This window comes from Onychomys torridus, chromosome 5 (genome assembly GCF_903995425.1).
Source record: "Onychomys torridus chromosome 5, mOncTor1.1, whole genome shotgun sequence".
Lineage (NCBI taxonomy): Eukaryota > Metazoa > Chordata > Mammalia > Rodentia > Cricetidae > Onychomys > Onychomys torridus.
This window is the reverse complement of record NC_050447.1, coordinates 127739457-127761855: the sequence shown is the minus strand read 5'-3', so window position 1 is coordinate 127761855 and position 22399 is coordinate 127739457.

The following is a 22399-nucleotide window of genomic DNA, read 5'->3' as shown; positions in this document are numbered from 1 at the left end:
GTCTCCCATGGCACATGGGAAGGCACCCATCCCCACCATCAGAGGCCTGTCTGCTCCACTCTCCTAAGATTCACTTTGTTTCCTGAAAGAAAGCATTTGGTTTCTCGCAAGCTCTCGGGGCACCTGAATGTAGGGGCCCCCCCTGAAATGTCGGGTATGAGATTCTCAAAGGTCTGGGATTAATGGAAACCTGTTCAGCACACAAGCTGGAGCAAGGGGGAGCTCCTGACACCCTGAAGGAGGCAATAACTCACCCTGGGCCCACCTCTGCCCTTCCCTCTGCCCATCTTGAACAAGGACAGCCATCAATCGCGCTTATCAGACCTCTTCTTTCATCCTTTATCCAGCTGCCGCAGGCGTCATCCAGCACTCTTAAGAGAGTTATGAGCGATGGAGTGCTGGGACCAGGCTGGCTGAAGGATTCATGGGTGCAAGTCTCTCCATTCATCAGAGAGAGCCTTAGTTAGCTTTGGGATTTCCAGTGGGGGGCTGGAGAAGGAGGCTTCTCTGTCCATAACCAGAATGTCAAAGTCATGGAGAAGACCCGAGTAGCAGCGAGAACAACCATCGGGCCACAAGGTAGGCACCGTGACCAGTTCTGGAAGCTGGGGATGCACTCCCAAGTCAGATGAGAAGTTTACTCAATACTTGTGGCACAAGACCAGCTTGTCCTCTGAGCACACATCTCTACTCTGCTCATTATAGTTTCTATGAAGTTCCCACTCCTGGACCAGCTTACAAAGCCCTCTCCTCATGCCTGTGATACCCTGGTGTCCTTCCCTAGACCACTACACTGCAGGCCTCCCACCTCTACCTCGTCCTCACACACTCATGCTCACATCCATCTCAGGACCTTTGCATTCACATCTCCAGCGCTTCACATGGCTGCGTTTCCTTTCATGCATAGGCTCAGCTCCAACAGCAGACAGGGCTTTCCTGACCCTCACGGCTGTCTGTCTGCCACGTGGTTCTATTTCATTTCCTTCACAGTTATTAACCTTGGTCAAAGATTTCTTAATTCTTCCCCCCTTTACTTGAAAAGAGGCTGCCAAGAATTCTACCGCCTGAAGGCAGGGTTCTGTTTGTCCTCAGTACTGGGGAGGTCCCTGCCAGCACCTGGTGCATTACTGGGTGCCACAGACACACAAGAAATAGAGATTACCCACATAAACTGCTGCCCAACTTGGTGCTTCACAGCCTGGCACCAAGCCTGAGTGTTTGGAGCAAAGCCTGCCTGAACCCTGGGCTTCTGTCCAGAGTCCTGAAGCTTAGAACAACCCATGTCCCACCCAAAAGCCTCTCTTAGAGACAGGGAAGGAAGATATTGGTTCTGGGAGGAAAGACTGTTTTGTGAAACCAGGAGGTTGCCATGGTAACACTTCTTTGTGCAACAAAGACCCCCCTTCAAGTTAGAGAAGAGAGGGCTCAAGTCAATGGCTATTGACCAATAGCAGTGGCGCCTTCGGCCGTGCACAAGGAGGGACTTGCAAGTCACCCCTGCCTGTCCTTCGGCTTGATCTGACAACTCTGCTCTGTCCCTCCACTAGCAGCTTCCATGGTCCTCAGCCTCCTCCCATCTCACCCTGGGCCCTGAGGGAGAGGAGCTGAAGAAGGTCAAGGGTCATCCCAGGCAGTGGACCCAAGCAGGGGGCTGTCCTAGATGAGGTGTGGCAGTCACACACGCACTAAGCAAACTGGCGTGCACACGGGCTTGGATGAGTTAGGGGATCCGTGCTCAGCCACAGGGGGCTGTGTGCAGCCGTCTGTCTATTCCACAAAGCTTGGGGAGGCTGTCATGGGCAAGAGAGAGCTGCAGGGGTTTAACTCAGATGGCCACATGCAGAATTCAAGCTTACAACCACACTGCCATCCCTGCAGTCCTCAGCACAAACAGATGCAATTGCTGCTGTCTGTCACGTTCACTGTGGCTCCGCCATGTCGTCACCCGAGCACCTTTGCTGTTTCATACAGGGAAACGGGATTTCATGGGTAAAGGCTATGACCCAAGTGGCAAAGTTGGAACCTACACACCTGTCCAGAGTCCGAGTTCATGGCCTAACACCAATAGAACCTGGGTATGTGCTGCCAAGACAGCCTTTCCAGCCTGGCCACTCTAGCCAGTAGTGAGGCTGAGGGAACCGAAACCTCACCCTTGGGACCTGGGGAGTTGCTAAGGCAACTTTTGGGAACTAATCTGTGACCTGAGGATAACTAGCCTTGATGAAACTAAGGAAACAATGCAGCAAGCCAAAAAAGAAAGCAGGCTCCAGGTGATGTGATGAGCCTGAGGGCCAGGCACGCTTCATTCCCCACTGTGGAGCACAAACATGTCCTCATGTGTCCATGGCTTCAGTGTTGGCCACATCCTCTCAGCCAAAGCTTCTCAGGTGACAAAGACGGTATCAGAAAGACAAGAGACAACAAATTACCAGCTTCGGTCACCATGAGCATGCACCACACGCACCACAAACACCACATGCACCACATGCCAGGCCTAGATGCATCACTGGGAGCTGGTCCCCTCTGCTTTGAGTCTTCAGAACCGGGCTGTGCTGGTACCTTTCACTTCACCATGGGCTTTCAGAGCCCAAGCAACCACCTTCTCCTCCACACATGTTCCCTTCAATATTCTGCCTGGCCCCAAAGCCCTGGGAACCTGGACTTGCCACCAACATGGAAAGAAATGACTGGTCATTTTCACTGTGGGTGTTGGGACTCCCTAAATTGAGATTTATCTTTGGTGTCCGCCTCTATCTGCTGACTCCATCTTCAAGGTTCAGGGATGTGTAGGTCCAGGGACAGGGGCTCTGATGTGTCCTCTCTCACCCACACAGCAAATATAGGTGACCTTCTGCCTTGCCACACCCCAAAGCCTCACCACACTCCTCAGCCACCTGGACTAACAGCTTTCACGGTTGCTAATGTTTCAAAGTTGACTATTTTACATTTGTTTACGTTTCTGGGGGCGAATGGGAGGCACAGCTGGGAAGAGTCTGTTCTCTCCTTCCAGGGATTGAACTAAGGTCTTCAGCCTTGGTGGCAAGCACCTTTACCCACTGAGCCATCTCCATGGCCCATGTGTTTCAATTTTTCTTTTTTTTTTATTATGAAATTTTTTATACATTTTACATAGCAATCACAGATTCTACCCCCCATGTGTTTAAATTTTATATGATGTTGAGTTAGGCAGTAAATCTGGACTGGAAGAAACATCAAGAAACTTGGTGCTCGTGAAGAAAGGGGAGGAGGGGGATGGGACAGATGGCAGCGCACTCCGACCCTCCCCTCTCTGCTCACTTCAGACTGTCTATGCGCCTTTCTCTCCCAGTCTTTGGTCTGTTCTCAGCCTGACCCTGCCATCTCCTCCATGGCTCTAGGTCCCATCCCTGCTACTTCTACATGGCAGCCCCGCCCAGCAATTTCTTCAGCCCTACCAGCTCCCTGAAAGCCGAAGGCTGCCACTCCACAGCCTGAACAGACAGTGCCCCACTCAGGCCACATTCAGCCCTGGGCTGTGGCTATTGTTGAGACAAAGACAAACACCCGTGGGAGAGATTAGGAGGACTTGGGCAACCCTCCACTGGCGACCCCAATTTCAGATTCGAACTCAGGTCTCCAGAGGTGAATGGGAAGAAAATGGCTAAATTAAAATGCTAATTACCATCTCCAGCAATTCGTTACCAGACAGTCGCTTGTATCTATTATTAACAGCTTCAGCCACAGCCCTGGATTGCCCAGAGACACCAATGACTTAAAGATTCAGGTGCAAGAGAAAATAGCATAAAGCTGTGTTGGCACTATACACACAGTGATGCTATTATCACCTGTCTCTGTGCATCTCCCAGAGAGATGAGCAGAGAAACCTGCTGAGGAACTTAGGACTCCTCCAGGCTGTCCCGTGGAGGCCTCTCCAAGGGTCCTCTCGAATTTGAAGTGGTTACATCAGACAGAACAGGGTAATATAAACTCCATGTCTAAATGGATCTGCAGAGCATTTCATGGCTCTCCAGCACCTCCATGCACCCCCTCCTAATCACACTCCTTTTGGGAAGGGGCGGGGAGTGCCAGGGATTGAAGCCAGGGCTGCCATGTTTTTATTAACTGAACTTGGAATTTGGAGAAGGCAGTTGAAGTTGCTGTTCCCTCTTTCCATGTAGGAAGAAGTCTAGGTAAGGTTCTATACTGACTCTATACGAGTGCACACACACACACACACACACACACACACACATACACACACACACACAGCTCCTAGAATGTGAGACTTTAGCAAGCAGATTTGAAGGAGGGGGTTTGCTGATGAGTGTGAACTGTGTGTGGCACTTAGGGGAACCACATCACCCATCTGTGCCTGGGCTGTCATACTGACCTCAAGTAACGAAATAAGACTAGTCTCAAGAGATACCTCAAGCCTTGGCGACAATGATGAACCTGCCCAGGCCTAGGGCATAGGTGGTGAGGAGGCAGGAATAGTGGCACCGTGTGGGACAGAATGGGTGAGAATTCCAGGATGGAGAACGCTTGCAGAATGCCTGAGCTCACAATCCTCAGGACGACAAGGTGGAAACTGCTCTCCTTTCTGTACGCCCAGGCTAGATGCCAGCGGGTAGCCTCCAGAGATTCTCTGCTCCACATCACCCTGGTGAGTTCTTGTCCCAGCAATGACATTACTCTATAATTATAGACACTCTTACCCCACCCCCAATGTTCAGAGGAGTGGGGGCGGGACATGCCTGGTGTCCCTGGAACATGGTTCCACACATAGAGGTTTTTCCGTGGTTTCTTACAGAGTCAAGGTGACGCTGTACACAACCAGTCAAAGTCATATACAAGGACGCCCCTGTGGGGCGGGGTTTCACCTGCTCTTGGGAACTAGTTCTTAAGGGTTTGTGAGCCTGGTCATTACACAATGGGCATTTTGAAGTTGACCAGGATGAGTGAGTCTACCAGAGCCCTCCACAAACTCCCAAGCATGGATTTTTATCCTCTCCACTGCAGGCTAGGGCAGCCCAGTTCAATAGTCACACTTTAGCTGAAATAATATTTTCTGTTTTTAAAAAGATTTATTTTTTAGCTGAGTGTGGTGGCGCATACCGTTAGTCCCAGCATTCAGGAGGCAGAGGCAGGCAGATCTCTGAGTTTGAGGCCAACCTGCTCTATACAGGGAGTTCAAGAACAGCTACACAGAGAAACTCTGTCTTGAAAAACCAAAACAAACCAACAAACCAAATGAAAAGATTTCTTTTTGTTTCATGTGTAGAATTGTTTACCTAAATGTATGTAGGTACACTATATATTTGCCTAGTGGCTACAGAGGCCAGAAGAGGATGTCAGATCCCCCAGGAACTGCAGTGTTCCAGGTGGTCGTGAATTGTCGTGCAGAGGCTGGGAACTGAACCTGGTCCTCTGCAAAAGCAGCCGGTGTTCTGAATTGTGGAGCCATCTCTCTAGCCTACAGAGTAATGGTTTCACTCTCCAACTATTTTATATTTGTTAATGCTTTACATTTAGGGGGGGGGTGTGTGTGTATGGTGTGTGTGTGTATGGTGTGTGTGTGTATGGTGTGTGTGTGTGTGTGTGTGTGTGTGTGTGTGTGTGTGTGCACGCCACAGTGTACACTCAGAAGAGAATAAGTTGCAGGGCGGGAGTTGGTTCTCTCCTTCCATTATTTGGGTTCTGGAGATCAAACTCAGGTCATCCAGCTTGATGACAAGCACCTTTACCTGCTAAGCCATCTCAGCCAGCTCCAGATACTTTAAATACAGGGAAACACTGCTGGGTATATAGCCCAGTTAGGAGCACCACATTAACATGGTTGCACACTCCTTTAATCCTAGCACTCTAGAGACAGAGGCAGGAGGACTAGAAAACCAGGGTCATCCTTGGCTACATAGCAAGTTTGAAGCTAGCCTGGACTACATGACAGCCCCATCTCAGGACAAAGCAGGGAGAGTGTGGCTTCTACATCTTATTCCCGCATTCTTTTTCCGTTGGCCAGTTCCAGCCCCTCTCCTCTATATCCCTTCAGGAACAGTGCCGAAGGGGTTAACTCCTATCGCCTCTCCATTCCTGGCCCTCAGTGTACCACCTGTTCTGCCTGGGTTCTGGCCTCAAGTAGGGCATAAACATCCCCAGTGATAAATAGCCCCACAAGTGGCCAGGCCATCATGGGAGCCCTCTGCTCCCTCCACCACCTGCTCCAGCTCAGCTAGAGAAAGGAAAGTAGGTGGAGGGCTTCAACCCCAGTCAGAGCTGTCCATCCTAAGTAATTAGCTGCCACAGACAATGCACACCTGCCAGTGGGACCAGAACTTCCTCCGCCCCGCCAGCCTCACAAACTCCCCTGTCTCAGGCCCTGCCTCCTGAGGCTGCTGGGGGATGCAAGGAGGCTGGGAAACCATCTGCCAGGGCACAGGGGCTCTTCACAGATCAAAAACCAAGACAATTCTTTCAAGACTGGCACTGTCAGACCCTGCCATGCCAATGCACATCTTCCCTTTGGAGCGCCTGAGCCAGCCTCCCCTTGGCAGGGGAGGGCAAGTGTGTTTCTCAGACACCACTGGTCACCTGTCCTGTGTCAATCTTACCTGAAACTGTTCATGTTGACACTTGGTGGCTCACTGATGCAGGGGCACATGAAGAGAAATCAGTTATTTCTTTGTTCTTATGAGAGACTCCCAAAGAGAGATACTGCCATCTCTGGGTGCTGTGGTATCTGGATGTCAACCTTGGAGACACAGAAGTCATTGTGGCCATGGAGGAGAGCTGGACTAAGGGCAGAGCTGACATACCCACAAGTCTAGGAAAGCCAGGGAAGGAGCTGAGGTCGCCAGCCCCCTGCTTTCCCATCCTGGAAGTACTCCTCTAGACTCCCCCAGTGTGACATGAGAGAGCTCATTATCCACTTTGAGCTGGGCGGCTGCCGAAGATGGCTGAGGCCTGTGAAAGCAAAGGCTGCAGGTCCATACTCAGTGGAATCCCGCCCCTTTGCCACAGCCTGCTTTGGGCTGTCCTGAGGCCCAGGCCTACCGTCTGCCCCAGTGAGCGCTCTCTCTCCATAGGAACTAATACAGGTATTCTCTGACACAAACACCCACCTCCTCACACTCCTGCCTGTCTGTACTTGAAGGCTTTCTCTGGCTTTCTTCTTTTTTCTGTCACTACAGGCCAGAAGTGGTAGAAATCCAAGTTCCAAGAGCGGCCTCAACCAGTAACTGACAGAGCTGTTTGTTTAGCGCCTCGGGAAAGGCCGGGTGCAGACCAGCTCAGGCTGAGATGCCCCTTTGCCTCCCCTTCCCAGTTCCCATCTCCCTCCCCTGTTGTCTCCTACAGTGAGTGGGTACGCCTGAAACTTGTCCCAGGGATGACTTCTAGGGAACCCAAACCAAGACTGTGCTCTTCCTCCATCCTTGAGTTCCTGCTCTGCCACAGACACTTCAGAGACCAGGAGACATGGTGCCCAGCTCACAAACCAGAGAGAAACCAGAGCATCATATCAGCTGCAGATCCTCTTACATACAGTTCTAATGGAGACTGGATGATACCAGACACAAGTTAGGGTTTGTTTAGGAGGCAAGGGGGGGGGCGGGGAGACAGCCTTGCAAAGACCTGCAGGAAGAACATTCCAGCAGAGAGCACAGCACTTACAGGCAGCAGGGGAGAAGTGAGCACCAAGCCCTGTAGGTCTGGGAGACAGTGTAGCAAGAAGGCAAGCCAGGGGGAATGGGGCAAGGGGAGGCAGCTGAGGCCGGAGAAGGGAACCCTGCAGCACATGAGGAGTTTGTGAGTCTGAGGGGTTGTAAGGGGGAGGGAAGAACTTGCTCAAGAGAGGCCGCAAGACTCTGCTACTGTGCAGAGGTAGATGCGGGCAGAGTCGGGGAAGGTGGACTAGAGACCAGCTAGGCAGCTGTCCAAATGGGAGATACCGGCATAAGGACCATTCCATGCTCTCTGCAGGTTGAAAACCTGCCTCCTTCACCTACCTGGCCAGGACTAGCCTCCGGCCTCACCTAAGCCCCAGCCATCCACTCTGGTGCAAGCCTGTCATCCTAGCTACTCAGTGGGGAGGCTGGGGAGGAAGATCAGTTGAGACCAGGAGTTCAAGGTCAGTCTAAGCAACACAGTGAGACTCTGTCTAAACTAACAGAATAAACCTAAGGGCCAATCCTTGTCACTTCCAGACATGTCCGCAAAGCCAACTGTCTTTACCACAACCTGTTGCTCTCTCTCTCTCTCTCTCTCTCTCTCTCTCTCTCTCTCTCTCTCTCTCACACACACACACACACACACACACACACACACACACACACACATACACACACACACACACACACACACAGCCCTGCATCGCCCACTCCAGCCCTCCCCAGCCCAGGCCCATGAGTACTCAGTGGCACTCTGTGCAGCAGCTTTATACAAGTTTCTCAGATCACATTAGCCATGTCCCTTTTCACTCAGTATCTGTCAAGAAACCCTTGAGAGAGCTGAAGGACGCGACTTGGCCCTGCTCACAGGCGGGCTGTGCAAACAGAAAGGTCACACTACATTTTTCAGGCGCACTGGGTAACACAGCCCATGTTTGCCAAGTCCTAGACCATATCAATAACAGCAGACCCATCCAAGGGAGGCTCAGAAGTCTCCCATGGAAACCAGGCTTTAAACGTCACTTCTGCCTCTGGTGGCCAGGTACCACAGGCTGACAGAAATGTCTACTGAGGACAAAGGGGGACAGTCTTCTCATCTCTCAGGGTGGCCCAGGTTGCACCTGAACCCCCAGAGGAAAGAAAAGAGAGCCTCTTCAGTCAGAGTAAGGAGGGGGCTGGAGAGATGGCTCATTGGTTAAGAGCACTGGCTGCTCTTGGCAGAGGACTCAGGTTCAGCTCCTAGAATCCACATGGTGGTTCACAACCGTCCTTAATTCTAGTTCCAGGGGATCTGATTCTTCTGGCTTCCGTGGGCACCAGCACATACACGTATGTACATGCAGGCAAAACACTCCTATACATAGCTAAAATAAATCTAAAACCAAAAAAGGAATAACTTAAGGAGATGGGCAGACCTGGAACACTACACACCTGAAACACCAGCACTCGGGAAGATGAGAAAGGAGAATTGAGAGTTTGAGGAGAATTGAGAGTTCGAGGCCAGCCTGGACCATATAGCAAAACAAACAAACAAACAAAAAACAAACAAACAAAATGAGCAATTCTGAGTCCAGGACAGAGCCATGGAAGTTATGAGAAGAAAGAGCAGACAAGGTGCTGGACTGACATTTCCATCTCTCCTTATCTGACTCCCTCATCTCTAGGGCAGCTGACTACAGTCGAGGATATGCACACATTCTGAGGGTCTGGAGTGCAGCTTGCGTACCTGCCGCTGTCTATGTCCTTCCCCTCTGAATCTTATCAGACCCACAGCTGCTGCTCCTCTCCTGGCCCTTTCCCACCTCCCCACTTTGGTCACAGGCCTTTGTTATCAAAGGGGAGTGCTACCTCCCTCTCGAATTCCCTGCTCCCCAGCCCACCTCCCCTACTCCTCCCTCCCTCCCCACCCCACCTCCCCCTACTCCTCCCTCCCTCCCCAGCCCACCTCCCCTACTCCTCCCTCCCTCCCCACCCCACCTCCCCCACTCCTCCCTCCCTCCCCAGCCCACCTCCCATACTCCTCCCTCCCTCCCCACCCCACCTCCCCCACTCCTCCCTCCCTCCCCAGCCCACTGCCCTGCTGCACTTTGCATCTTGTGCTCCCCCCGATGGAGAAGAATTCCCACCAGGGCACAGGTAGAGCCAGCAGTAGTCAACAGTTATTTTTAGCTGGAAAGAAAGCACAGACGTAAAAAGTACAGCTTCCAGGGAGGAGAACGGACCCAGCAGAGGGCACTGGCACGGGCTGCCTCTGGAGCCTAGACTCCCAAGCCTTGCTCTACCATGCGTTTCTCCCTCCGCCCACACTTGATGTGGTCTCTCTTTCCTGAGACAGGAGAGGCTTTCTGTCTTTCTTCCTCCTTCCTTGCTTCCTTCTTCTTCCCTTCTTTTTCTATTTTTCCATTTGTATTTCATATGCATGGTATTTTTAAATTTACTATTATTATTATTTATTTTAAATGTATGATGTTTCTCCTGCTTGCATGTCTATATATCACGTGCATGTCTGGTACACAAAGAGGCTGGAATAAAACATCAGCTCCCCTGCAACTGGAGTTACAGACAGTGGTGCGCCACCATGTGGATGCTGTGAACTGGACCTGGGCACTCAGGAAGACCAGCCAATGCTCCTGACTGCTGAGCCATCTCTCTAGCCCTTAAGGGGAGATGTTCTTTTTTTTTTTTTTTGGTTTGAGACAGGGTTTCTCTGTGTAGTCCTGGCTGTCCTAGATCTCGCTCTGTAGACCAGGCTGGCCTTGAACTCACAGAGATCTGCCTGGCTCTGAGTGCTAGGATTAAAGGCATGCGCCACCACGCCGGGCAGGGGAGATATTCTTAAAAGCTGTCCTTACCCACAAGTTAGTCTGTTACAACTAGATGGATTTGATGCAGGAATATATAAAGGATATTTGATGCAGCATTTTTTGTAAAGGAGTAACTGCCCATAAAGGTCAGAAGTTTACTAGGGGAAAGGGCAGTGGTGCCTTGGTTGTGCTCCTCAGGGAGGGTCTGTGGGGAATGCAGAAGCCTGCCTAGATCCAGTTAGGTGTTTTTCCCAGAGCCCAGTCTTTTCTATCTAGGTAACTTGGTTATTCTATACCCAGAAGCAAGCCTTCTCATGTATGTTCTCCGGCATTCTTGATGTTTATAGTTTATATTTTAACCCTGACATTTGTTTTAACTGGAACATCTCAATTATGACCATAATGCTGTTTGAGATTCTGGCCAATGGCCTCGAAGGAAGGGTGTCCCTTCTTTTGTGTCTTTTTCCTCACAGCAGCTGGACCTATGGCACTTCTACTAGCCAGGGTTCTCCAGAGGAACTGAACTGATAAAATGATTGAGTGTATATAGTCAAGCCTCGTGCTCTGCTCACCAAGCTGGCCGGGCTGGGCTGAGTGCATATATTAAAAGGGGCTTCCTTCGTTCATTCCATTGGCTCACACAATACAGTCGAGGAAGTCCAACAATGACTGTCTCACACTGGGGAGGCTGAGAATCAGGTAGCTGTTCAGTCCACAAGACTGGATGTCTCAGCAGTCCCAATCTGGTGCTGAAGGCCTGGAGGATTCCTGGAGAGTTGATGTCCTAGTCTCTGTTGTGAAGAGTATTGCTGTGAAGAGACACCATGACCAGGGCAACTCTTAACAAAGGAAAGCCTTTAACTGGAGCTGGCTTACAGTTCCAGAGGTTTAGTCCATTGTCATTGAGTGTAAAGCATGGCAGCATACAGGAGACATACATGATGCTGGAGAGGGAGCTCAGAGTTCTACATCTGGATCTACAGGCAGCAGGGAGAGTCACTGGGCCTGGCTTGGGCTTTTGAAACCTCAAAGCCCACCCCCCCATGATGCACTTCCTTCAACAAGGCCACACCCACCCAAACAAGGCCACATCTTCTAATTCCTCCGAAGTACTGCCACTCCCTAGTGACTAAGCATTCAAACACATGAGCCCATGGGGGCCATCTTATTCAAACTGTTAGGTCCCAAAGAAACTCAGGACAAGTGACAAGAACCTGTTACAGAATCTTGGCTCTTCCCAGTCTTCTCACCCGCCACCTACCCTCAACTTCTCCTCCAGCTCCTCTTTCCTGTAGAGGCCGCCACCGCCACCGCCACCGTTCCAGCCACTGCTCTCTAGGTCCTCCGCTCTTGGCTCCCAGTCCCCTCTCTTGCCCCCCTCTTCCCTTCCCCTCTCACTCCCCTCTTCCCCACTCCTCTCCTGGCCTGGTTCAGTCCGCTGGTCACGGTTAATCTACTTCTTTCTCTCCCTACCGTGGACTCTCCCAGACGCCTCTGGCTTTCTCTCCCTCATATACACAATAAAACCTTCTCCTCGACCACACCTAGGAGCAGTCCCGTCCTCCTCTTCATTTGCAAACCACCACAGTTGCTGATCTTTAGTCTGCATTGGAAGCCATGGTTCTACACCAGTGAAGGAACACCTCAGCAGCAGGGTAGATGAACTGGCCAGAGAGGATGAGAGCATGCAGGCAAAGAGCAGTGTTCATTCTGTGTCACTTCATCTGGGCCGCAAGCAGAAGGTGGTACCTACATTTAGGACTGAGTCTTCCGCTTCTGAGTATAATACTATCTGAGTATGAAATATAGTAATAGTATGAACATTATTATTCATATTATAAAATGGAATAATAGTATGAATATAATAATCTGAGTAGGAAAGCCCCTCACAGGAGCACCGAGGCTTGGCTTTTAGTGGATTCCAGATGCAGTCAGTTGATAGCCAGTAATAGCCATGAAGAGGGGGCATGTAAGGAGCACAGCCAGACCACGATGTTGCTGAGGGAAGTGTTGTTCTGTCCCTGGCTTGCATCTCCAGGCTTCTGACCACTTGAGAGATAAAATCAACTCTGGTTCAGGTGGTTTCTGTCACTCACAGCCTAACCCTAGAGCACGTGTGAGGCCCTGGATTCAAACCCCAGCCCTGGTAAGAAAAAAGAAAGAAAAAAAACCAAAACCAAAACAAAACACCTGATCTGTCTGTCACAGAAGCAAAGCCCCACCCTCTGTGATCTACTGTTCCACGTCTCCAAGGAAGGGGACAATGGGTGGAGGCTACTATAGCCCGGTAAGCTGAAGTCAACTGGAAGGGGCGGGGAGGGGGGGGGGCTAGCAAATTCTGGAAAGGCTAGAAAGTAGGATTTGGGACAGGAAGAGTATAAGAATCAAAAAGCCGAGCATTACTGGAATGACTTGCTAGTCTAGGAAGACAGAAAGCCAAAGCCAACCAGCACAAAAGATGGGGTAGGGCAGGGCTCAGGGCTCCAAGCACATCTCCAGAGGATTGGGACAGTTTCCTTATACCCAAGCAGGAAGGAAGACGCAGCGTATTTGACAAAGACCAGCGTCCATTCACCCTTCTCAGCACTAAAGATGTCTACCTCTGAGAATCTCTTTCAGTCGGTAGCTTTATTAAAATGCAGCTGACTCCACCCCAATGCAGACCTCAGTGCCATGTGACTCAGGAGCGGCCAATCAGAGGGTTTGTGTTCCTCCTGGTATGTTGCTGGGTGGTGGTCTGACACAGTGATCCAGCAAGTGGTCCACAATCGAGTATCACACGGACTTTTGCTGCATTTGTTGAGAAAGAGGCAGACTTTCTTCCTCCCGTCTGCTACCACACAAGCCTCAGGTGAGGTGGACATGAGCGTGCAGGAAGACAGCAAAGCCTCTGGCTCTAGACGGCTGCAGGCCCGACACTGCAAGGCCCTGAGCGCCTGAATATGAACATGTGTGGGAAAGCCATTTCTTCTCACGCCGTAAACCCCCCACCCCCGCGTGAATCATCTTTAAGTAAATTGAAACTTCCTCCTCTCCGAAGAAGCCCAGATCTCATGAACAGGAACCGTAACAGGTTGGTGCACCACCTGCACACGAGGCCCCCAAAGCCAGCTTCTCCGGCCATTGTGTAGCCAGCACCTAACATCCAGTAGGCGCTCACTAAATGCTGGTGGGATAAACGGATGACTGCAGAGAAGCAGGCTAATCGTTCATCAAGTTTATGGATGACATGAAATTGGGAGCAGTTTCTAGCCAGAGGTTAAAATCATAAAGCAGATTGGCTTTCGCAAATGAGGCTGTGGCAAGACAGAAGCGGAATTGGATGACGTTCATTAAGTAACCAGTTTGAGGAAGTCGTCGCCGAGAGGATGTGAAAGCTGGAGACATAAATGTTTCTGTGCACGTTGCTGCACAAGCTGTGGGTGGCAGGCTGGACGTGGAGGGAAAGAAGTTGGTTGCCAAGGGCTGGGCTAGAAACAGGGTCAAGGTCAATTCTTCAGCTCTGGAGACACCCTTGTCCCAAGACCTGCATCTAGGAAGCCACTTGGAACTTGTATTTGGGGAGACATAAAAGAGGCAGGCAAGCAAGGAACAGAATTCAGGAATCAGGGTCAGAAACAGAGGTTGCTGAACTGGAAGGGAGAAAAGCCCGTCGTGTTCCAGCAGGTTTTTAAGGCAGGAGCCATCCCCAGGCTGGGGAGGATAGCACTTCTGGAAGGATCCCGCGCCCCAGAAGGAAAAGGATGGGCAAGGAGACCAGTGCAATACCCCACCCCCACTGCAGCCTCAGGAGTCCCGACACCCTGCTGTTTACACTTTTATCGTTGCAATGAAAACCATGATGTGTGTGCCGCTGTATTGATTGTGCCTTTTAGATTTTTATGTCATTGTGGAAAGCAGCAATTATAGCCGTCTGCTCTGGAGGGAGCAAATGGCCCCGGAGAAGACTTAAAAGGCAGCCCAAGGGGTCTCCTGATCTGGAGCTGGGGTGTGGAAGGGTTGCTGGAACCTGAGAAGGGGAAGGTTCAATACACCCTCTCTTATGGCTATGGGGCATTTATTAGGTGACTGTGGTATGCCAAGTACTCAGTCATTGTTGCCCCACCCCCAAGCCTTCCAGTGGCTTCCTGTCTGCATCTAAAACAGATCCACTCTGCAGGCACCATCTGGTTCACCTCCCATTCCACCTTCACTCACTGCCCAGTTCCTGACCTGCCCATTTGCCTCTGTGCCAAGGCCTTTCTTTATTGCCACTGTTCCCTCTGCCCATACTGTTCCCACCCTCTACCCTGTTTGTAGCTACACAGTCCGGTCTCAAGTGGGAGCCCCGTTCTCAGAGTTCTAGCATGAAGATCCACGTCATACATGCCAACTATCTCCACCGCATCACCTGCACTTCACAGCGTCTCCATTCAGAAATGCTCTGTCTGCTTGTGCGTCTGTGTCTCTCTCCCCTCAAAATGTAAATGCAATAGGAACAGGGGCCTCACTCTTTGTTCTTGGCAAAGAAATTCTTGGCACACAACCTTGATAAAAATGCCTGGCCCAGTTAATAGTAGATAGTGAGGCTTAGAGAATGTATCCAAATACCCACAAAATGCCATCTACTACCCCAAGAGTGATTGGCTACAGACCCCTTTCTCTGTGGTAACCTCCCAGGCTTTCCTTGGGATTACTCGGAGATTGTCACGTACACAAGGCGGCTGCTGCTTCTCTTGTGATCATTTGGCATTCAAAGCAAGGAGAGGGAAAAGCAAAAATCAAATTCTTTCTATCTGAGCTTGCCCCGCCTCTTTTATAGGACCTTTTCTATTACCAGGGCATCATTCACAGAGATTCTGTCTCTGGCTCATTAGCCTGATCTGTGCCACCTGCTGCAGGGCTGGCTGGTGACCATGGTCTCAGGCTCCACACAGGTGAAAGCAAAGATGTGGGTTGGACAACATTGTTGAGTAAACAACCACAGTGATGGCCCCAGAGAGGTGAGGTATCTTACTCATGGCTATGACTATACGCAGCAGAAGTGAGACTTGAGCCCCTGTCGGTCTGATTCTAGGATGAGTCTGTGCCCATCTGCCACACCCTGGTGCTGGCACTGTAGCCCCCAACTGGAGAGGAAAGGCAAGTCATTTAGGTGTAGCAAGACAGTGGGTGTAGAGCCTGAGTGTTCGTCTGCATCTACGCTGGCCTTGCCTGCTCATCTCTCTGGCCCTTCCTCCCACGGGCAGCTAGCCCACACTCTGGGCATAGCAGTTCACCCAGGACCTGAACCCACCCATTCGCCCTCCTCTGCCTGTATGTGCTGGCTCTTCTTTGCTCGAGTCCCTGCTCACCCTGCACCATTCTGCTCACCCTCTGAGCCCAACCTAGAGACCACATCCTCTAACTGTCTTTGTCCCCCAGTCATGGGACACCATCAGTGTGCCCAGGACAATGTAAGGTCCTGCCCTTGCAGAGTTCACACTCCAGAGGTGGAGAAAGACAATAACAAACAGTCAAAGAAATTGGACCGCACACAACAGGATCGATGCTGTGATCAAAAGCAACAGGCCACCTTCAGGTGACTCTGGCTACGGGCTTGTGGTGGCAGAATGGTTCCCTCTAAAGATAATCACATTCAGCCTGGCGGTGGTGGCGCACGCCTGTAATCCCAGCACTGGGGAGGCAGAGGCAAGTGGATCTCTGTGAGTTCATGGCCAGCCTGGTCTACAGAGTGAGTTCCAGGAAAGGCTCCAAAGCTACGAAGAGAAACCCTGTCTCGAAAAAAACAAAACAACAACAACAAAGTTGTTCACATTCTGCTCCCCAAACTCTAGGTGTGTTACCTGGCCAAAGTGGAATGAGTTAAAGTGGAATTAAGAAATTAAATAATTTCTGTGTGCACAGAAAATTGGGCTGGCCTCTTGCTGGGTTCCTATCTAAAAGGCTTGGATCTGCAAGCAGCATCTCTGTGGGCTGTGCTGGAATTCCTATATTTTATGCTAATGAGGTCAGGGCCAGGGCTGGATGTGTGGGAAAACCAACTGTGTGATTGGGAGGTTGGAGGTTTAAGTCAAAAGGTATTGGCCCAACCTCCTGAGGGGAAGAAAGGCTAAAGAAGGATGGCCAGTGAGACAATTGATCCCATACAAAGAAACCCTAAGTTCTAGTATAGGCTCCAAAAGCTACACAGAGAAACCCTGTCTCAAAAAACAAAACAAAAAACGGAAATGGCGGGGGAGGGGGGGGGGACCCTAACACAAACTCAAGAAAGTCTCCTCAGCTAGCAGAGCTCTGTATGCCACCTGTGTGGACACCCAGGAACTCCTTCTTGCTGTTCAGAAGACAATGAAAGCTTCGAGCTGGGAACCCCCACCCCCCTCCCCGCAGGCCCCTATGTGGCTGTTTTCTTGGTTCTGATTTGTATCTTTTTGCATTTGTAAGTACAACCCTGCGGGAGCTCTACAAATCTTCACAATAATTCTCAAACTTGGGTGGGCAACTCCTGAGTTTGTAGCTGGCCTGTCAGGATGAGAGTGGGACCGAGACATTTGGACATGTAATGGGCATCTGAAGAGGAGGGCTTAGCTTTGTGTGTTTGTTTTCAAGACAGGGTTTCTCTGTGTAGCTCTGGCTGTCCTGGAACTCACCTTGTAGACCAGGCTGGCCTTGAACTCACAGAGATCCACCTGCCTCTGCCTCATGAGTTCTGGGATTAAAGGCATATGCCGCCATGGCCCGGCTGGGAGGAGGCCTTAGCTTTAATCCATGCAGTCTACCTTGATTCTGGGTCGTTGATGTCAGAAGTTATTGTAGTTTGCTAATCAGCTGCCTTTGGGTCAAAGAGTTGACCCTGAGTGCTCTGCCATGCCACCAATCCCACAAGGCTCCATCAGAATGGACGTTTGCACACCTCAATGGGCAACGCCCAGTTAGTTAATAGTAACCCAGCACTGGAATAGGAGAGGAAGGAAAAAAGGGAAAGAACCAGACACGATGAGAAGGACTCAGCCCCAGGATGCTGGCTTTGAGGGGCCATAAGGCTGGAGGCATGTAACTTTGAGAAGCCCCCAGGCCTCCACAGGGAACACAGCTCTCAACATCTCGATTTTAGCCTGGGAGGAGCCACACTAAGCCCTTGACCTCCAGAACAAACTGTGCTCTCCTAAACTAAGTGTGTGGTGGTTCCAAGTTTTAATTTTCCACTTACTTAGTGTGTGCGCCTACATCACAAAGCGTCTCTGGCCACTGTGGTAGGTTTTGTTTGTTTTTCAGTGGGGAATGCATAGAGGGGATTATTTCATCAAGAAAGGGTCAAGGAAGGCCCGTGCAAAGATGACAAAGAAGACAATAAACGAGCCCCTCCCCATGGCTCAGAAGTCACATTGCCGCTGGCTCTAAGACCCTCAGAAGCATAAACTCTAACTATTCAGCTAAAACTCACCAAAGACCTAGGAGGGAGGTCCTGAGGGACTTTCTTCCAGAGACAGTGTTTGTTTTACTTAAAAACTAGAGTATGGGGCCTGGAGAGATGGCTCAGTGGTATTCACACTAGCTGCTCTCCCCATCTCCCAGAGGACCCACAAGGCTGCTCAAAACCAGATTTAATTACAGTTCCAGAGGGTCTGATGCCTTCCTCTGGACTCTGTGGGCACTACATGCACATGGCACACAGATACAAGCAGGCAAAATACCCAATGTGTGAAATAAAAATTAAATTAAGTAAAGAAAACTAAAGCATACTTGTCTTTCTGTGATATGTGTTCTTTGAACTCCATACACACATGGATGTGTGGCCACCACTGTGGTAGATACAGGAGAGATAGGAAAGAGGGCCAGTGTCCATGGCCTTCCTCGACCCCTGACCTGGCACCAAAGCTTTGCTTTGAAAAGAATGCCCCTCAGATGCAATGAACCAGGTAGCCTGAGAGACTGACTTCTCTCTGCACAATGACATTGAAAATCCATTGAGATTCTATGAATTAATAGTTTATTGCTTTTCATTAGACTAGTGTCCAGTGAATGAATGGATATTTAGGCTCTTTCAGATATTTGCAATTCTAGTTTTCACAAGAACCTACAATTTAATTTCTTCAGCTTTGGGGTTGCTGGGTCATATGGGTACTACTATATGGTTTACTGTACAGGAAGCTTGAGAATTGTCTCAAATTCCCACCAATAATATATAAGCAGCCCAGTTGCTCCAGATCCTTGTCAGCACTTGGTACTGGCAAGATTTTTGTTTTATTCATTCTAATGGTGTGTGATCATAACTTATCTCCCTTAGAGGCTGATGGCATTAAGCATCTTTCATGTGCTTATTAGCAGTCCTACAGATCCTCTTTGATGAAATGTCTGCTCAAACCTTTTGCATAGTTTTTATTTGATTGATTGATTGATGATTGATTTTTCTGTGTACCCCTGGCTGTCCTAGAACTCACTCAGTAGACCAGGTTAGTCTCAAACTCAGAGATCCACCTGCTTCTGCCTCCCAAGTGCTGGGATTAAAGATGCCCAGCCTTATTGTTTTTATTTTTTAGGATTTATCTTATTTTTAAGAATGTGTATGTTTCTGTGTCTGTGTGTAGGTATGTGCACATGAGTGCAGGTGCCTGTGGAGGCCTGGAGGGGGCACCAAGCACCTTAGAGCTGGAGTTACAGGCACTTGTGAGCTGCCCATCTTCAGTCCTGAGAACCAGATTCTGACCCATCTACAAGAGCAGTATGTGCTCTTAACCTCTGAGCGTCTCTCCAGCCTCCAACTCTTTTGCTCAGTTTTTCATTAGGTTTTATTGCTTCCTTCCTGTTGTGGTTTTTTTTTGGGGGGGGGTTGGGGGGAATTTGAGACAAGTTTCTTTGTGTAGCCCTGGCTTTCCTGGAACTAGCTCTGTAGACCAGGCTGGCCTTGAACTCACAGAGATCCACTTGCCTCTGCCTCCCTAGTGCTGGGATTAAAGGTGTGTGCCACCACCGTCAGGCTCCCGTTATGTTTTGAGGGTTCTTTATAACTCTAATTATTCATCCACTGGATATGGAGTTCACACACATTTTCAAATACAGAGCTTGTCTTTCATCTCAGGCAGAAGTTTCATTATGATAAAGTCCAGTTATCCTGTGTGAATTGTGCTTTGAATGTTGTCTAAGAACTCTGTGACCACTCCCTAGTCGTGAAGGCTTTCTCCTATGGTATCCAAATATTTTTTAGCTTATAATCTACTTAGAGTCCATTTTTGTAAAGGTTTAATGCAAGATCTTTTTTGCCTATTAATGCATTTTATCTACTTTGGGTTTGTTTATTTTGAGACAAGGTCTTTTGTATGCCAGGCTGGTCTCATAGTCACTGTGCAATCAAAGATGGCCTTCAACTTCTAATCTCTCTGTTTCTAACTCCCAAGTGCTAGGTTGCATATGTACACAGTCACACTTCGTTTGTGTGGTGCTAGGGATTGAACCCAGGGCTTTACGCATGCTAGGCAAAGACTCTACCAGCAATCCTCCTGCCTCTTCCTCTCAAGTTGTTGGGATTTGGGCCACAAATCACCACTCCTGGCTGTTTTTTTCTTTTTGGATTTATTTATTTGTGTGTGTGTGTGTGTGTGTGTGTGTGTGTGTGTGTGTGTGTGCATGCACATGCTACAATGCATGTGTGGAGGTCAGATGACAACTTTCAAGGGTCCCTTCCATTTTAGAATTTTATTTTAACTAGGCAAAGATGTGTTACGTTTGTTTATGCTGTGGAATATTACTTTAACTATGTAAAGTTGTCATACATTTGTTAATTCTGCATTTGTTTAATGATGTAAGGATGTGTGTTTAATTATGTAAAGATGAGTTGCTGTTTCACATTGCCTGCATAAGGCACCTGATTGGTCTAATAAAAAGCTAGGGGGCTGGAGAGATGACTCAGTGGTTAAGAGCACTGACTGCTCTTCCAGAGGTCCTGAGTTCAATTCCCAGCAACCACATGGTGGCTCACAACCATCTGCAATGAGATCTGGTGCCCTCTTCTGCCTGCATCATAATGCTGTATACATAATAAATAAATAAATCTTTAAAAAAAAAAAATGCTGAACAGCTAGTCAGGAGAGGGGCTGGCAGGCAGAGAGAATAAGTAGGAGGAGAAATCTGGGCTCTGGAGAGGAACAAAAGAAGCAGGAGGAGGAGAGGGTGAAGGAGACACTCAGGGCCAGAAGCCAGGCAGCTACCAGACAGACAGACACAAGCAATGACAGGAAGATATGCAGAGGAAAGAAAAGTAAAAACCCGAGGCAAAAGGTAGATAAAGAGAAACAGGTTCATTTAAGTTAAAAGAGCTAGCCAGGAACAAGCCTAAGCTAGGCTGAGCATTCAAAACTAGGAAGTCTCTGTGTCATGATTTGGGAGCTGGTAGGTGGCCCAAAAGAAAAAAACATTCTCTCCTTCCACTGTGTGGGTTCTAAGGACCAAACTAAACTCATGTCACCAGGTTTGGCTTACAAATTTTTGCTCTGTCTCTCCGAACAGTTTGTTTGAGTTTTACAATAGACATGCTAACTTTTCTTAGTTTAAAGTTGCTGTCTGCTCATTTCCCTTCACCCTGCCAGCTTTACCCTGTGTCTGTCTTCTAGATAACACTGTTACCATTGAAAACTCCTGAAGAGAATGTTATATTTTCAAGCATCAGATACATAATAACAGAGAGAAGCAGCCTGTGTTACTTACCCAGATAATTGCCATTTCTGCTGCTCTGGCTTTGGGTTTTCTCCTGCTAACATCACACACTTGCTTCCAAAAGCCCCAGGGTAGGTCTCAGCAGCAGGTCCTCGTGGCCTTCCTCCACCTGAAAACCCTTCATATCCTCCCTGTGAGTTCACACTTCTTTTCCTTCAGCACTTGAATGTTATTCCAGGGACTGGAGAGATGGATGGTTCGGTGGTTAAGAGCACTGACTGCTCTTCCAGAGGACCCCGGTTTGGTTCCCAGCACCCACACATTTCCAGTTCTCCACCTGTAACTCCAGTTCCAGGACTTCAATGCCCTCTTCTGACCTCCATGGTACCAGGCATGCACGTGGCACACACATATACAAGCAAACAAAATACTCATACACATCAAATAAAATAAATCTATTTTTAAAAGCTTTTCAAAGAGACCGAAAGTGGAGGAAGGGAAAGGAAAATCAAAGGGAAAGCTGTATGGATGAACAGGGTTAGGGCAGGGGGAGGGGGGAATCTGGGCTAAAGATAGACGGAACAGAGAGGGGTGAAGATACACAATCAGAGAATGTAGAGCAGTCTCATCTCTCCGAGACCCTGAAAACCAGGCCAATCTCTGTTCTTTGGGAGAGTAAGGAACAAAAAACCAAAGCATTACAGGGCAGGACAGGGTTGGCATCCCATCTTGACACTGGGTATTCAATAAAGAAGGAGTTGATGTAGAGTGGAAAGATAGAGATACAGGATGTAGAAACTGACTGGTTGCTAGGATTAAGTCTCACATCTCTTGGCATTCCTTCCTCTGCCCCTAGAAGCCTGCCTTACCCCCGGCATCCTTCCATGATGGGCGATGGGTGACCCTGTTCTCTTCTGTGGGTCTTCCTTTGAATGATCAGATTACTGAAGCTGGTCCAATTGTCCCTTCACGGTTCCAGTTTCCATTAGCAACCTAGTGGCAAATGCTGGCCCCACCCTGTGCTGCCTGGATTCCTAAGACAATTCCCTTGCAGGCTTCGCTTCCCACCTGGTTTCCAGCTGACTGAATACTGTGCATCCTTAGGTCAGACTTTCTTTCCCACAGTCTACCAGTACCCTACTGGCCAGGCTTCAGCACATGGTTCCATGGCACTTGCTCTGGGTTTCCCAAGAGTGTCCCAGAGGATCTCTGGCTGCTGAGCCATAGTGCAGAAGAGCCTTTGAAATGGCCTCTCACTTCTGCTCCATGGTGTGCACCAAGGAGAGGGTGTTTTGTGTTCAAGCAGCTGGCTTAAACCTGCTG